General features: G+C 37.2%; 1 non-coding gene across 1 annotated transcript; it reads left to right on the top strand.

The window, feature by feature from the left end:
- Positions 1–8,680: 8,680 nt before the first annotated feature.
- Positions 8,681–8,821, top strand: Trnat-ugu. The gene is made up of 2 exons: positions 8,681–8,718; positions 8,776–8,821. It is a non-coding gene; the product is annotated as a tRNA-Thr (tRNA).
- The last annotated feature ends 8,359 nt before the right edge of the window (positions 8,822–17,180 follow it).

Raw genomic sequence — 17,180 nt, 5'->3', positions numbered from 1 at the left:
GAATAATGTTTTAAGGTGATCACTTATGTAATTAAGCGAGTGATGTGCTACAAAAAAGACAAAAAAAAACCTGTTCAGGGGGAGTGATGCATTCTCATGCGGAAGATGAAATGTTTTAAAAATATGCCATTGTTTATATTATATTATTTCTAATTTATATTCCATACATTTTACCATAATTGTACATACACCATGGCCTCAGAAACCACATTGAGCACAAAAACCTCTCCGTTCCACATTTTCTGGAAAATGGAAATGGAAATCCATATTTTTATTTAGACCCCTATGGCAATACTAATCTAAGCATCACGAATTTTTTTGTAATTCTACACAAGCCTGACCGTTTCGACAAAAAACTTATGACATTTGTCATACCGTAAGAATCGCATTAAAAATAAAACATAGGGTCATAACTGGACTACGTTTTGTGTTTATAACAAATTAATGCTGTAATTGAAGTCAGATCACGTTATTTACCGGAAAATGGCGATACATTCGGCTCAAATAACTGCTAAAAATGTTAAGTGCTTTAAGATTGAATATGTGCATCATTTGTACCTTATTTTTGCTTTTTAAAATCGATGGATGACGTCTTTGACGTAAAAAATTATTATCACAGGAACATGCGAAAATTATTTGCTATGAATCACGTACTTGTGACATTACCACCTCAATACCATTACTCAATACTACTCAATATCGAGTCAATAGTATTAACCATTAGCTACAAGCGCCCGCGCGAATGGCGCCGGGACACGCTAGGGGCTTTTTTTTACCGCATTTCAATATTTCTGGTTTTCCTAAATACACATTAAAACTTTAGAGTATTTTAACGCATTTTGATAACTTATAATAATTAAAAGCACTTTAAATATATTTCTCTTTCATTTATAAACAAAAGTAGAGCATATTAATATGCAATTTTCTTGATGAATACTTTGAATATTTTTTCTTGAGGAATTGTAATACACGATAATGTTTTTGGCCGCGGAAAAAGTACGGAAATAGAATACTAAAGTCTGCCACCAGTGACCTAAGCACATTAAACACGTTATTTCGAATTTTCGAAAAGTGCGGCGAAATCGCCGCTTAGCGTGTAACTAAGGGTTAACGGTCGGTCTCCTCCTTCGGCACTTCAGTCCTGACGGTTGGAATTCAAAAAGACGTGGAACGACATGGGCGGGAGCGGGTAGAGGTGTGATAAAACCCACATTGGTTCTGATGCGTCGGCGTCCTTTTCCACAAAACTTACCGGTCAAAGGTTTGAAGGTGCCGCTAAAAGGGGACGAGGGTGGGGCTTTTGTTCTGTCGCCAATTAGCCTCCTTCTATTTCTCCCTCTCACGACCACTGTTCCTCCACCCCCGTGCTCATTGTGTCGGGCCTAACGAGATGGACCGCCTCCGGAGACGAGAGAAAGGACAATGCGAGTGTGTTGACCCCCAGGGCCCCTCCGAGGCACAATCCAAGAAAGGCCTAAGGGGAGTAGCGCAAAAGAGGGGTGACGATGGGTGATTAAGAAGATTGCCCCTAACTAAGTAAGCGAGATTCTCTCACAATCAGATAGGAGTCGAAGTGTAGGGGAGGTTTGATGACGGCGCGGTGGCAGATGTTTTTTTTTTCGTATTTCTGGGGTTTCGATTCAATAAAGCGTGGAAACTAAATAAAGAAGGGTCCTTCAAATAGAAGCTTGGTGTTTACCGACAGTAAATACTATTTAGCAGGTAATATCACAACTACGCGATTCAAAGAAAATACTTTACGGATCCTCCTCCTGTGAAAAAATATTTTCACGTCAAAGAAGATATTTATCTCTTTAAAAAAGAATAAGACATTCATCTGTCAAAAAACAAAAGTAAGGTTCAAAGAATGCACACGTTAAATCCTTACACACTTAGGTTAACAATGTTAACAGTTATTTGAGTCGAATGAGGCTCTATTTTCAAGTAAATAATGTGATTTGACTTCAATTACATCATGTATTTGCTTTAACTCAAAACGCTGTCCGGTTATTACCCTAAGATTGCCCTTACTCAGTAAGCGAGATTCTCTCACAGTCAGATGAAGAGACTAAGTGTAGGGGAGATGTGAGGGTGACAGATGTTTTCTTTTCGTATTTCTCCGGTTTCGATTCAATAAAGCGAGGAAACTACATTGAAAGGGCTTTAGTCCTTCATAAAGAAGCTCCATTTGTTTTTTGCCATTTAGCTTACTTTTTTACCATCCCAAACATGGCGATGAGTGCAGAACTATCCATAGTATTGAGAAGTTAAGAATTTCAGTAGAATATCTCTCCCTCTTTCGGGTTTTCTTCGCGTTTTTAGTCACAGGGCGACAAAATTTTAATAAGGAAGAGAGTGTTTCAGAAACCGGCCAATCACAGCGCATCAGCGAGAGAATCCGGCCAATCACAACGCAGCAGCGAGGAACGAGGGCTACATGAACGCGGCGAAAATACCACACACGTAATATCGGCACTTCGATCTGAAAATGCCTGGTGGAAATCAGGCGAAACTGTTGTCACACTATGACTGACAACGCGGCGACAACCCGAAAGATGGAGAGATCATTTAATCAATAACGCCACGGAAGGCTATGAGATAACATTATGAATTCAATAGATTACACTATCATAGTTTCGGTAGAAAACCCTAACTGTAGCTTGTAAAAAAAAGGCATGCGCGTAATCTAGTCTGATGGAATAATCTAGGGCTCGAATCCTAAGTAGTGCCAACACCCCAAGCAAACTCCTCAAAATATAAGCAGGGTCAGTGGGAAAAGCGAGGAAACTGCAAAAGAGGGGTCCTTCAAGTAGAAGCTTGATTTTTACCGACAGTAAATACTATTTAGGAGGTAATATCACATTCAAAGAAAATACTTTACGAATCCTCCTCCTGTTAAAAAATATAATAACACCAGACATGCCTCATGTCAGAGGGAAAGACATCTAATAAAGTCTCGAAAAATATAATTATTAAATAAGTGTTAAAACTCGTCAAATTGGTAGTTTGAGGCGTGACTTGGTTCAATTGCTTCATGTTAATTAAAAAACTTTGTCAATATCATATATGATTTTAGTAACAATCAGTTTCGTCGCTGTGCGATATATTCAGGTTCAAATACAAGATACAGGGAGAGTATGATCTCATTTTCATTGAGTCTGTAGGGGTAGAAGGCTGACCAAGGTGGGGAAGTTAGGGAGAAGGGTTTGGTGGTACTTAAGTCACAAACATTGCATTATCATTATCAAGTCATACAGTAAATTTGTGTTATAATATTTCCTGGAGTTTAGGTCAACGTATTTTATGAAAACAAGTTATAGCCAACGTTTCGATTTATTTTTAATCATAAATAATTACAGTAAATTTGGCAACTTTGTGTTTCATAACATATTTGTAATTCAAAACATAGATATTCGTGATTGCAGCAAATTGTTTCATTTTTCGAAAAGTCTCCTATATTTGATTATTACAATTATTTTTCTATCGTGGCTAAGTTTGCTTGTGTTTTTAAGAACAGACGTAATTCAGAGCGACACGGTGAATTTAATTCTACAAACGCACAACATATCCAGGTCAGAAGGAAACGGTAATAAAAAACATATTTTACCGAAAGAATTGTTGTAGGAATTCGCTTTTTTCCTGTTTACAATAAAAGATTTAAATAAATATGAAGCCATCGCAAAATCACTCTACCAATTCACAGCTTAAAATTATATGCATACATAAAATCAAATGACTGGTGTCATAACATTTCCGACCAAACGCCAATTTAACCGGCTTGCTGGGTAATATGTAGATTTAGGTATCTTGCAAAGTTGGACTAGAAGATGGAATATAAGTTTCGATTATGATAGGATGATTAACTTTCTGTCAGGATTTGGGAGGTGGACGGCGATAGAGAGAGCTACATATATTTTTTCGTGTTTGGGAGCATTTTATCGTATCAAACCAAGTTTGAGTTACAAAAATGATATAACTTAAACATTTTAAATTATGGAAGGATCAACAACTTTGCTATTTCCACGTAGTAATTTATTGACACCGACCATGGTTTCGTTACAGAGTAACATTATCAAGGTGATCTTACACCTTGATAATGTTACCTACCTTGATACCGTTACCTTACGGTGACACCTTGATAATGTTACTCTGTAACGAAACCATGGTCGGTGTCAATAAATTACTATGTGGAAATAGCAAAGCTGTTGATCCTTCTATTCCTCCGATTATGGATTTCCACCAAGTTACTCCCGATACTATTAATTATATTAATTATTTTAAATTACGTTTTTAACGCGCAGAGATGGTATTTTGTATAAAAAAAATACTGGAGATTCATGATTAGCGGTGTCCTTGACGTTGATGATTGAAAAATACAAGATCCTTACGTACGCTGCAAAATAAATAAGAATTCGAAAAGGGGCAAAATAAAATCACTTCCCTCATTCCTTTTCTTGGCGCTCTCTCCCTAGGATTGGGGACCCTAAGGAAAGAATCCCTGCGATGCAGCGGCCACTTGGGGATACTCTCAAGGATAATCCTACTGAGTGTTCGTCTTTATACTTCTGGAGAGGGCTCTCTCAATCTTTGGAAACACTATCCGCTTGATGATGCGATAAGAGGATCATCTAATGATCTGAATCAGTCATCATGCTTAAGAGGTATATTTTCATGAACCCCCTGCAGTTGCTAGTGACAGGTGCCTACAACTGCTTTCTTCATTCGTCTTTTTATAGAAGTTTCTGCAACCCACAACTCGCATCTAATTGGTGCTTGGTTTAAATATTTCCACATTAATTGTAAGTGTCTATGTAATGGGAAAAATATCGTGACAAATGCAAGAATCGAGAAAGTGGCAAATTTTATTAGCCGAAACTCATTTCAAACCTTATCGAATTAGAAATTTCAGAAATATTTGGGGGTTTCAAACTTAAAAATGTTTTTTTTTGCAGTTTTTGATGGTTCATTATTTATTTCATCGATGATTTGAGTAAAGAATGTTTTTCGATGAAACAATTTGCATAAAACGTGTAGAGAATGAGATTTATATCTTACTGAATATTTAATCCGGAAATTGAAAGTTATAACTGCAATAGAAAATATAAAAGAAATCGGGTCAAGATTGATAGATTCAAAACCATAAGAAATGTTCATAATTGGCGCATGAACACTCATAGCAGTGTTTTTGCATTTAGAAGTGCCCAGTAATTATGGTCTAATTCATCTAAATCATTGTAGTCGCAAATTATCCTTTGATAACCCTCAATCCAATTTCCGAATCGAGGAAGATAGCTCTTAGAAGCAAAAAAGTATCGGATATTGGTTAAAAGTTCTCGGGATCGCCACCGGGTCAAAAACTGCATAACTGCCGACGTGTCGATGAATAAAATGACATAGAATGGGTGGGGAATGAGATTTATATCTCATAGCATATTTAATCCAGGACCAATCCATTGGGGACAGCCCTGAAGACGATGGCCGATTCGGACATCGAGACGTTGGCAGTTATTTAGTTCCTGACCCGGTGGCCATCCCGAGAAATTTTACGAAGTCTATTCAACGGGAAAGCACTAAATCTTTCTATCGGATATTGGTTATCGTTGGTGTCAATTGTGTAAGAAAGATCGAAATAGATCATTGGGAAGCGAATGGCAAATGAAAGCTGCAAAAGCGGACATTGGGGAGCGTTATAGGTGTACGTTGTGCAATGGAGTAGATCGCCGATGTTCCGTCTATCATTATGTTAATAAGCTGCACCCCTTAGCACCTTTCGTGGCTGTCGCTTTTCTCATGCCTACACTCAAAAGCGATTCCGTTCCCACTCAGCATTGGTGTTGAGTCTAAAAACCAACACTTATGCTATTGCTAAGCTAACTTGACTTAATGAATAATAACTTATTGTTAGCTAATTGACTTAAGCTATTTCCCGCCCATGAGCTATTTCTACCGCAAGTAATTAAATCGTTGACATGGGTAAGGCAGCTAGTCACTAAATGTGAATTTTACAGGAGACAAAAGAGAGAGGTTTGCCTACACTGTAAAGCTAATGCTAGTGTACAAACTTTGTCAATCGTAGCAACGGATATACTGTACCAATAGACTTTCTGCCTTGCCCATGCTATTGGCATGTGTATGTACTGCCTTCTCCAAGAATAAACGGAATATCGATTTTTTCTGAGTTACTACCTTTCCCATGTAAACGCTTCAATTCAGTGAAGCAACTTTACATAGTATTTGCATACTGATGGATGCCAATATTTAGATTTCAATATTATTAATTATTGAAAAGAACCGATATATTTGTTTTATTATACTTTTATATGTGATTAATGATAATAATTCGTCTTTTTTGGGCGAGATTGGGAATAGAGAGTCCTATCTTCCATTTAACCCCACGTCATGCATTACGTATTTGCAGAGTAATACATTGCCAAGTTAATCTTGAAATTAAATGAAGCTAAAGTATAACGAAAGAGCCATAGAAGTATGCTTAAAAATGCAAAAAGAACAAATTTACATGTACCAAGTGGAAAAGATGTGAACAAACATCGGAAAACCTAAGGACATTGACTCTCATCCTTACTGGAGAAAAACCACTGTAGGAAGACGGCCGCACAAGGCGGGGAGGCATGATTATCCCACATCGAAGATGGTGTGAATTTGGTATTTGGGTGATGTACTCACCACTGGTGCCTGGTAATGCGAGGGCACTTGGGCGTGTATCTGGTGCTGGGGTAGTGCGGCACCCGGCTGCTGGTGGTGTTGCTGCCGGAGGTGGTGCAGGTGATGGTGCGGGTGAAGGTGATGGGTGGTGACACCCAGGAGCCGCGGGTCGGTCACCTCTGTGGCCATCTCCGCCTCTGGAGGTCACACACGATTCAGGCAATCTACATTGGCACCAACATTTTGTCCTCGACCAGGTGCGCAGGAAAATAAGTTTAATGGAACAAGCAAGCACCACCTATGGAAACAGAGATTCAATTCAATTTATTCAGTCACCATAAGCATATGAATTATGCATGGCTTTGTCAATATATTACATGTTTTACATTCCATATATATAAAAAATATTATGCACAACATCAAAACAATATGAAAAATACAATACATACAATTTACATTTTTTTTGGATTAGCAACATTTCAATTATACATTTAAATTAGTTTCAATTAGAAAATCATCTACACTATAGAATATTTTACATGAAAGTAGTTTTTTCACAGCTTACTTGAATTTAAATGAAATTTTGACATTTTTAATATAGTTAGGCAATTTATTGTACATAAGTATTCCCTGATGATCTATCCCTTTAATCGTTTTATTTACTCTGTGCTGACTTACATGGAATGCATTTTGGATTCTTGTATTATGACTATGAAGGTCACAATTAAAAGGTCATGGCATGAAGAAGGCGATCCAGAGAGAAACATCCAGATCCTTCTCGAAAAATGGTTGAGGTTTTTTTCATTCGTGCATAAATATTCATGGTTTATAAGGTTTTACACGAATTTGAGTGCTTTAGCAATTTAAGATAGTACCTTTCAGACCCACACGCCCTCTGAGGCGAATGAATGTGTTTCGATAAAAACTTTTGCATAAAATGTGCCATGAGGTTTATATCTGTTTGCATATTTAGTCCGGGAAAAATATGAATGCTATAACCGCAATTGAAAATATAAAAATGAAATTGGCTCAAGAGTAATAGATTCAGACGCGATTGAAAAAAGTACATGATTGGCGCATTAACTCCCACAGGTCAAAAACCGAAAATCGAAGGAATGCCGTGGGTTCGAGTCCCGCCTGGGTAAGTTGTCCCTATCCGAGGCATGGGGGTCTGTGATCATTCAACGTTGTTTTTCGTTAGACTCCCCTGTTATAAAGGTTTTCGTGGGGTGAATATGAATAAAATAAATAAAAATGAATTTCATCCCTCAATCACTGGCTTAGCAAAGAAATACCGTCCTTAGTGTTTTTTTTTCTAATCGAAGGATTTTTGACTTTTTTTTTAAATAATAAAGTATATTTTCGCTTGTGGTATCTTGCGTCCCCTCAATTACGCCGTTAGATCCTTCAATATTTTACATTCCTCTACTATCCCTACGTTAAGATGAGATGTCGGGCTCATGATCGCGGCGGCGCGCAGTGGGCTAAAATCTAAAAAAGCTGGCCAAAACATCAAACACGATTTTTTGAACTAGCAAGAAGAAACTTAGCATAAATATTCTCCAATAATTTGAGCATAATTTTCCCGATTTATTCTTTCCTGTTACGCTTCGCCATTTTGTTATATATCCATGATTCGTACAAAAATAAAATCTTTGAAAACTATCTAAACGGAAGAGAAAGAAGTGTTTAGTAACATATTAATTAATTTAATTAACATGATTAATAAGTCATTCCTCGAAACGGCGGAAATGATGGAGATGGAGGATCTAACCCGGATGGAAACCAGAAAACTGTGTATGTAGAGACTTGGTAGCTACGTGCTACGCTTAGATCGCTTAAGCAATGGCATGTGTATCGCTTATACCGCTTAAGTGATGATAGCTTTCAGATCCACACGCTCATCGATGCGGCTTGCAGGATAGTACGTGGATGTAGGTTTTAGAGAGGGTGGCTCAATTAATGACAAAGCCAGCAACCAGTAAATAAAGCACTGTGAAATAGTCTTCAAGTAACTGTCAGGATGGCCGAGCGGTCTAAGGCGCCAGACTTGTATCGAGCCCGAATGTATCGGGCAAGGTTAACCTTGCCCGATTCATTCGGGTTTGAGCATTCTGGTCCTCGTATGAGGGCGTGGGTTCGAATCCCACTTCTGACAAACTTTTTCTCCATGTGCAATCACTTTTTCTGCTACAGATTTTCAATTCTATACCACAAAAACTACAGAGAACTGCACAATTTTTTTTAACATTATGAAGTACCCTTTTTGTGTTTAGCTGGCATCGAAGGGAAAACTTTCGCGGAGTATAGCACCAAAAAGTATAGGTTTTGCAATGAATGTCGGCCTCGGTGGCGGCGGGGTAAAGTCCTCGCATACCAATCTAGAGGTCGCGGATTTGAGCCCCGCCTGGGTAGGTTGCCCATTTCCATTGCACACATGTAGGTAAGTGTTAAGATAGTTGAAGACTCAGATGTAAAAAGTTAATTTGCGCTGTTTTCGGTGGTATGAGAATAAATAAATACGAATGAAAGATACCCACAATTATATCTGTACGAAAGTTTTGTTTATTGTTGGTTCGCATGGTAAAATAAAATCTAAGATAATCTTACTAATTACGTACATATGTGTGAAAAGAACGCCGTGTTATGAAGGGTCAATAAGTCTTTGCTGGAAAAGTAAAAATTAAAGAAAATTACTTACCTAAAATGATATGTACACTGTTAATAAAATAAACAAAACCGCTGCCACCAAGGGAACTGGCACAGGAAATATACCACAATTCCACGTACCAGATAACCTGATGCGATGGGTTTTCACTACTCACTACTAAGAGACGAAAATCGCCCCGCGGCCATGCACACCACCTAAATGGCGATTTTCGTATTTGTGGTTTATTTTAAGTAAGAGGAACAATTATAAAATTTTCTTGTATGAAATGTTTGGAAATATTTTTTTCGATCAAGCATACGTAACTTCAATTTTTAAATACTTTCCTACACCTCGGAAATTGAAATCTACCTTTCGGCCTTTAAAAAAATCAAAGAATTGGTAAAAATTTAATTTTAAAATTCTTCTTGTAATGCGAATAATTTGTTCTCTGGATAAAAAATACATTGAAATGCGCCAATTAAATATTTTGCCCAAGATGAGATGAAGAATACGACCGTTTCGCCGTGCTCAGAGTTTCTTTGCATGTTCTTCATCGTTATTTCGACCGTAGAAATACACAATTGTTAATGATTCATTGTTGCAGTCGAATAAACAATGAGTAAAAAAATCTACCGTAAGCAATGTTGTTGCCACGAGCTATATTTTCCAATACGAACTGATTTTAACAGGCTACTGAAATCTACCCAGATAGTTCAAACGTTATCCTAAGCTAATGTTTAAAAGTTAGAACTGCTAATACGCAATTCACTTTGTGGTAATTTTTAAGATTAATTGTATGCCCCTTTTTTAGTATGTAGTTTTTTTGGAAAGGTGAGGTTTTGATAATTTTAACTAATATAATTCCTCTCACTGGTTCACCGTAAAACTTGAAAATTTTAGTCAGTAATGAATACTTTGCAAAATTATACACTTTAAGAAAAATTTTCGAGTTATTATGTACGGAAAAGCCCTTCCTCAGTACCTATCTTGCCGAAAAACGCCACAATTTATGTATTGCCTGGCCTCAGACTATTTTAATTATAAAGCACTGAGCAAAATTTTTCCGGGTTTCAGCCCATTTCCCATACTTAAAAAATATTTAAGATGACCATTTTTTCTCTAACGTTTGACCTTCAGTCACTGCAGAGTGGATGTGAAATGCCCCAAATTACTGCGCATGTATTTCATCAAAGCCTGCCTCGCTTTGAGTCCAGCCGGATTCCCATCAAAGCATCGCGAGTCACCTGGTGCGTCGAAAATCAATGCTAACGTGCAGAGGATGCAACACCCATCATCGCGACACCTTCGATACATTTCGGAACGACTGGCCAAATATTCGCTTGAAAAAAGATTCGAGAAATCAACGTGATTCATATCAGCAATATTTTTGACTAGACTCATAATCATTTGTGTTAAGTATCCTCTCTGAGGCTATGAAATGGAATTAGTAAACTGTATGGCACCGTTTTTTTTAACAAGTAATGTTGGTCTAAAAAGTTCGTAATATGATGAAATATGAAAGTTGTGGATTAGTAGCGCGTGGGAACGACTGAGTTTAATAAAAAAGATATATATTTTAAGCGAAGATATTGCCTTGTGTTGATTTTAGTAGATGGTTAATACGTACAGTGACACAAAGATTATTATAAAAATAAAGGGATACAACCTACGGCACACTCCTCCAATGATTAAAATGCGTCAGTATTTTTAACTAATTACTTATTAAGTTCTGAATTAGATAGATACTGTTCCTCTGCCCTCCGGTCAAGAATGAATAAGCAGTAAGAGGCCAAACGTTACGCCAAAGTATTTGCAATTAATTTCACCGAAGGACATCGCGACTTTGTTTCAATATTTAGATAAAATACAGGATGTTACCAAGTGGGATAATCTTAGCTTTTTCCCTGACTCATTTGATGTTGAATTTCCCGATCCAAGCACAAAATACAGGCCAACTGTAGGCAAATATTATTTAAACGATATCTCGTTCTCTCGTTCAACAACTTTTCCATAGGAGTGAATTCTAATACCTGGGTAGACATCCAAATGCATATATATTTCGGAAGCGCAATCCAATATATATATAATCTGGCAGAATCCTTTACACAAAATTACCAAACTTCAACAATGCAACCCTTTACTTCTCTTATTCATAAACAGGAGTCGGTGCCGCCAGTACACGAATTTTGTCTTCAGCAGACAAATACTTTAATCTTTATATGCGTTTTTAATCTTTATATGAGTGAAACCAACACCAAATATCGCTCTGAAAACAATTAAAACCACGCTTTAAAAGGGAGCGGTGTTATCCCGGTGAGTGAGCGTATGGTTTCTGACCTAAGAGACCAGGATTCGAATAACGGGTGAAGACTTTTGATATTCCTGATAGTTAATTCTTTCAACACAAGTAACAGGGAATTCAAGAGAAAGGAACTCGTACGCCTGTTATGAATGTGTGATACTCAAACAATTTCGGTTGTGATGCGTAAAACGGTTTAACTGTAATTTTATGATCAGAAAGATCATAAGATCAATTGAATAAATATTTCAAGCAATATTTCTTAATGAAAACATTAGGAAAAAAAGATGATAGAGATTGATATACAATTACATGAAATCAATGGAGATAAAATGAAATCAAGTCGTCCATAAAACGATTAAATGTAGATATCCAACAAGGCAATATTGCGGCATAAATATTATAAAAGACGATGAAATTCAAACAGGCGTAATATTACATTTCCCGCAGTTCTACGAAGTTTCGTGAGAACGTAATATTACATCATTAGCACTCAAAGTGATACGAACTTTTATATGGCATGTATGTATAGAAATTTTTGTTATTTTACTACTGTATATAGAAAGCTCAAGTAAAAACTCCTGTGTCTAAGACTCAAGCATCTCATGTATTTTCGAAGCACAAACTCGTCTAAATAACGATTCATAGTAGATGTCCAACCGTAATAAAATTAGAAAATAAGAAATTAAAAATATAAACAGCTGTAGCAATTTCCGCACTATCTCATTTCCTCAACAGGTTTCAATTATTACACATTATTATCAAGAGCTTTATAAAAGAGATCTATAAAAAATAAAAAAGAGAAAATGGGAATATAATAGACAATCAAACTCAAACAGATGTAATATTTCGTTGGCCGCACTTCTACGAAGTTTCGTGAGAACGCAATATCACGTCATTAGCTCCCAAAGTGTTAAGAACATATACATATATGGCAGTCGCATGTATACCCAGGCGGTGTGGGCTGGTTTTATTGTGGGGCGTGCATCGCAGTCAACCTCGCGGTAGACGGCCGGGGAATCGCCGGTGCTCGGCGGAGGCGATGCCGCCATTAATCGTTCCCTGCGGTCGAACAGAGTGATCCGATCAATTTTTAAAATCTCATTTGCGTGAGGCGGGGTCACGGGCTGACCACGTCGTGACCGCAGCCACCCCCCCCCCCCCCCTCATACACCCTTATTGTCCCGCATGTAGGACATAGGGGGGAGGACAAAAAGCCGACTCAGCCACTGGCCGATAAATGATTTCTTCCGGTGAAAAAAGGCCAAAGATATTAAGCGATATACCAACACAATCGAAAATTGCTCGGGCAATTGAGGAAAGCCGTGTTTCGGAGTTGCAAAGATGCGAAATATTTTTGTGCGTAGTTTTACATCTCATCAGAAGTAGTAGTAGCGCGGCTGCTTCAATTTATTCTAAACGTTTTAGCACGAAAAAAGTATATTTTTTCCTCGTAAATTTGAGCAAAAATTTGCGTTTTTCTTTGCATTTTGATATTTATTTACGTTAGAGCCATATCTTTTTTTCTGCAGCTTTGGTCTGCTTAAATTATGAATTAAAAAGAATCGTCTTCCATTGCAAACTTTTGACTCAATTTTTCTGAGACTTAACGCTTAAAAGTGCGACAAAATGCTTGATGGCTATAATTTTTGAGGTAACTAAACCTAAAAAAGATGTTAAAAACAAATCATAAGTAATTACTGGCATTGATTTCATGGCACTCTCATGAATTTGAATGGGCACTTACATTATTTCTGTCTTTTATTTTCCTTTCGAACCTGATCTGACCACGGTGATAAACATCATCCATGCGTTGGTATTAACTATTTCTCATACCAAGGTGACAGTATTCACAGCAAAGAATGTGTTTTGTAATAACGTAAAACAATAGCGGCATATGATCATTAAAAAACCATTTATCAATGTTAGTGTTTCTTCAAATTTCTGTCTCGATCCGTCCATCATTCAATTCTTATCTTTAATGTATTTATGTATCGGTTTTTTGCCTTATTGTTGCAAGTAGCATTTTATCATTTATCAGTTTTTTTAATTTTTCCAATTAAAAATACGTATTCAACAAATGGCATTGTCAAAAATTGAAGCGGAAAGGCATAGAAAATACTCGTCTGGTGCTAATGTGAATGCCGAGCTATACATTTGAAGAGCAACGAAAGAATGGAGAAAGATCATCTGACAATTTTATGCAATGATTTTTTTTTCTAATGTGAATGAAATTTTATTGGTTGAATTGAGCCCTACAAGATGGCACCCCGTACTTCTCATTGCATTAGCAAGGCATTGGGATATTATTAAGGCAATTTTTCTCCACAATTACTGCCTGCAAAAGAGAAAAATAATAGTGATAGTAATAGAAAAATGCATGGTCCATCTTAAAATAGGATCGGAAAAAAATGGAAAAGAGTGGCAATTGTATTTTTGTAAAAAGATCAGTCGAGCTTAAGAATGTTTTGAGTAGAGGGATGTATTCCGCATTGTCTGCTAGCACTTCAGCTTGGTTTCCTCCGAGGTTGTGACTCACCCGTGGGATCCGATATCTTTCACAGTCCATCAGGAGGTGTCGTACTTTTAAAAGACAATCGTAATCTATGCTATGGGGCTGAATTTTCTCTTCCGCGAAGAGGTGTGACTGGATTAGGATACAGTGACCTATCCTCAAACGTGCTAAAACGATATCCTCCCGGCGGACATACCTCACGGAGGTCCGCCACGCAGATATTACAGGCTTAATTTCACAAATTTCGTTGTTTTGGCTATTCAATAAGCCATTGAGTATTCCAATTTTTTCGAATAAGAACATTCCTCGCAATATATATCACTGATTACTCTTCCAAAGCATTGAAAAATCGGAAGTTTACATTTGAAAAGCTACGACAATCTCCATACCATGAATTCGATGCCATCCAAATGTTTTTTCAATACTTTAGATTCATTAAGCGTTGCCCAATGCGATTGGTAATAAGATAAAGCTTCACCCTAACATGTTGGAAATGAGTGGCCGCTAGAGGATGAGATAGCCGTAGCTTTATCTTCATCGTGGCTTTTGAGGTATGATGGACATCAGATTTTTTTATTAAAAAAACGGCACGCATATTCTTACAGAAGTCAACATTTCTCGTGAGATTAGATAAGTATCCCCATTAAGGTTAAGAGTTCTGAGAACTAGAGTGGATTTATTAATTCCCGAGGTATAGGTGAAGCAATATCGGCAGTAGCAACCCGCGAAGGTGAGGATGTGGTGCTATTATAATTTCGAGCTTTTGAAAAACCCTTTAGGCTAGTCGTGTAAGAATTTACCGTTGTTTTTCCATTTTTTCGTGTTGCACCGCATCCAGTATTGCCGTCGACAGCAGTGTCACCAGTGATCCTGCTGCCTCTTCATGTCGACGATGTTGACGGTGAAACTTTTGTCAACGGAAATACTGGACGCGGTGTTACATGAAAAATTGGAAAATCATCATTCGCTCAGTGGAAACCTGAGGAACAAGGAATTTACCGTTGCCCTGTAAAACTGTGGTCGCTCGCGATTGAAGCAGTTGGTAGTGGTTGGAAAGAGGATGGATTTAAGTTACTTATGCGGGAAATACATTATGTTTCAGGAAGAAAAGCTCTCTGAATAGAGCTGAGCGTTTGGGCATGTTTCACCGTGTATTGGTCTACTACGTATTGTAGATTATAAAGGCCGTTTTACACGGGGCACGGAATTGCGCAGGTTAGAGCTGCATTAATTTCTAAAATGGCGTGGAATTGCGCGAATGCATGAACGAAATTAGAACAGGGGCTATTTTGCCGCCTCGCTTCCACGCATTCTCGCATATGGTCTTGCAATTCACCACTTTACACGACGCAATTTTGATTGCGCCTTCGCACGTACGTCAGATTGCGCAATTCCGTGTACCGTGTAAAACGGCCTTAATAGAAGGTTTATTTACTGTCTTTAATAAAATATTACGACGCATCGGCATTCTTACAAGTGATTGCCACCGAGGCGAAATGCTTATTTTTATCATTATTATTAGTCCTTTAACGTTTGCACTGATGTTAGGTTAAATCCTCCGCTACTCGCACGGCAAGTGAGTCACGGGGTTGAAATAAGTTGTGAATGCAGACAAATAAAAATTATTAATGCACCGAAGATAATATATTTTTTTAATCACGAGGAAGAATTATAAGGTAAAGGCGCCAAATTTCGTCCCCCAGTCTGTTTCTGGCTTGTAGATATCATATTTTTAAGTCAATCATTCCAAAAACATCATATAACTCCACCAACTAAGCCTACGCATGATATTTATCTCAAAATTTATCAGATACGATTTTTTACCTTTTAAGAAAAAGATTTTTAAAAATTTCTGCTCAACAAAAATTGAAAAAGTGGTCCTATTTTCGTCCCCTACCAATACATCTTGTAGAAGAGGTATCAACAGTTTAAAAACGAAGTAATTATAAAAAAAGACATGTTACCACATTTATTTTTATATTTTAACGTTCATTTTTGGATCAAAAAATACTGTTCAGTAGCAGTAAGATTATTTTTACCCTTCCAAACAAGAGACGTATGTGAATTTCTATTTTGTTCTTTGCTCTAGCGCACATTTCGTGTAGGCACGAGGAATACCGTTCGAATTCCGTTGAATAATGGAATGAAATGGACGTGATAAATGTTGAAAAGGTCTTTCAAACAGTATGAGTGAAATTAAATATTATGTAGAGCAATATGCATCCAAAGAGAGCGAGTGATAATTACTAGGCTTCTTTTCAGCATTAGGAGGTTGGTCGCAACTATAAGGTCAAAAACAAATACCTTTGTTATGCCTTTGTTATCCAAATGCCTTTGTTATTTAAACTGTTTGACTGTCATTAACAAAATGCATCGAAAATCAAAATAAGATCACGGACATCATGGATAATCCAATCAATATATTTTTAACGCTATTTTCATGTCTCTAACATGAGTTGATTTCAGTTACAGCATATATTCGTTATAAAACTATAAAAATATCGGTTACTAGCATTATTATTATTATTTCGTCTTATTTTATCAAGCGAATTTTAGGACATTGTTGTCCTCTCTTCCAATTAACTTGATGGACAATCACAAACATCCATGCTGATCAATCCACCCAGGCGGGATTCGAACCCGCGACCTCTAGGTTAGCAGCCGGGGACTTTACCCCTACGCCACCGAGGCCGGCTATTTTTATCAAAGTAGCATTAGTTTCATATTTAATATGATTTTTAAGGTATGTCGAATATTATAGCATTCTTTAATCTAAACGACGTGCATGTTTTTTTTGCATATTTCCAGATTTTTCATTAGATTTGATAAGTATACCAACAAGAAAAAATTAGAAAAAATCCTGATTTTTAAATTCAATTCTCAGAAAATATAGCGCGGAAAGTGTTTTTGTGGCCAGACGATAAAGTAGAATTAAAAGGCCATATTTTGAAATCTTATTGAAAATGACATTTACCTCGGACCAGCCGCCGCATTATTTCTTTGAAATCAATAATGGAAGAATAAAATAAAAAGAAGAGTTCTGAGAAGAAACA

This window comes from Ischnura elegans, chromosome 8 (assembly GCF_921293095.1).
Source record: "Ischnura elegans chromosome 8, ioIscEleg1.1, whole genome shotgun sequence".
Taxonomy (NCBI): Eukaryota; Metazoa; Arthropoda; class Insecta; order Odonata; family Coenagrionidae; genus Ischnura; species Ischnura elegans.
The sequence above is the reverse complement of the archived record's forward strand: the minus strand, read 5'-3'. Positions and strand labels throughout refer to the sequence as shown.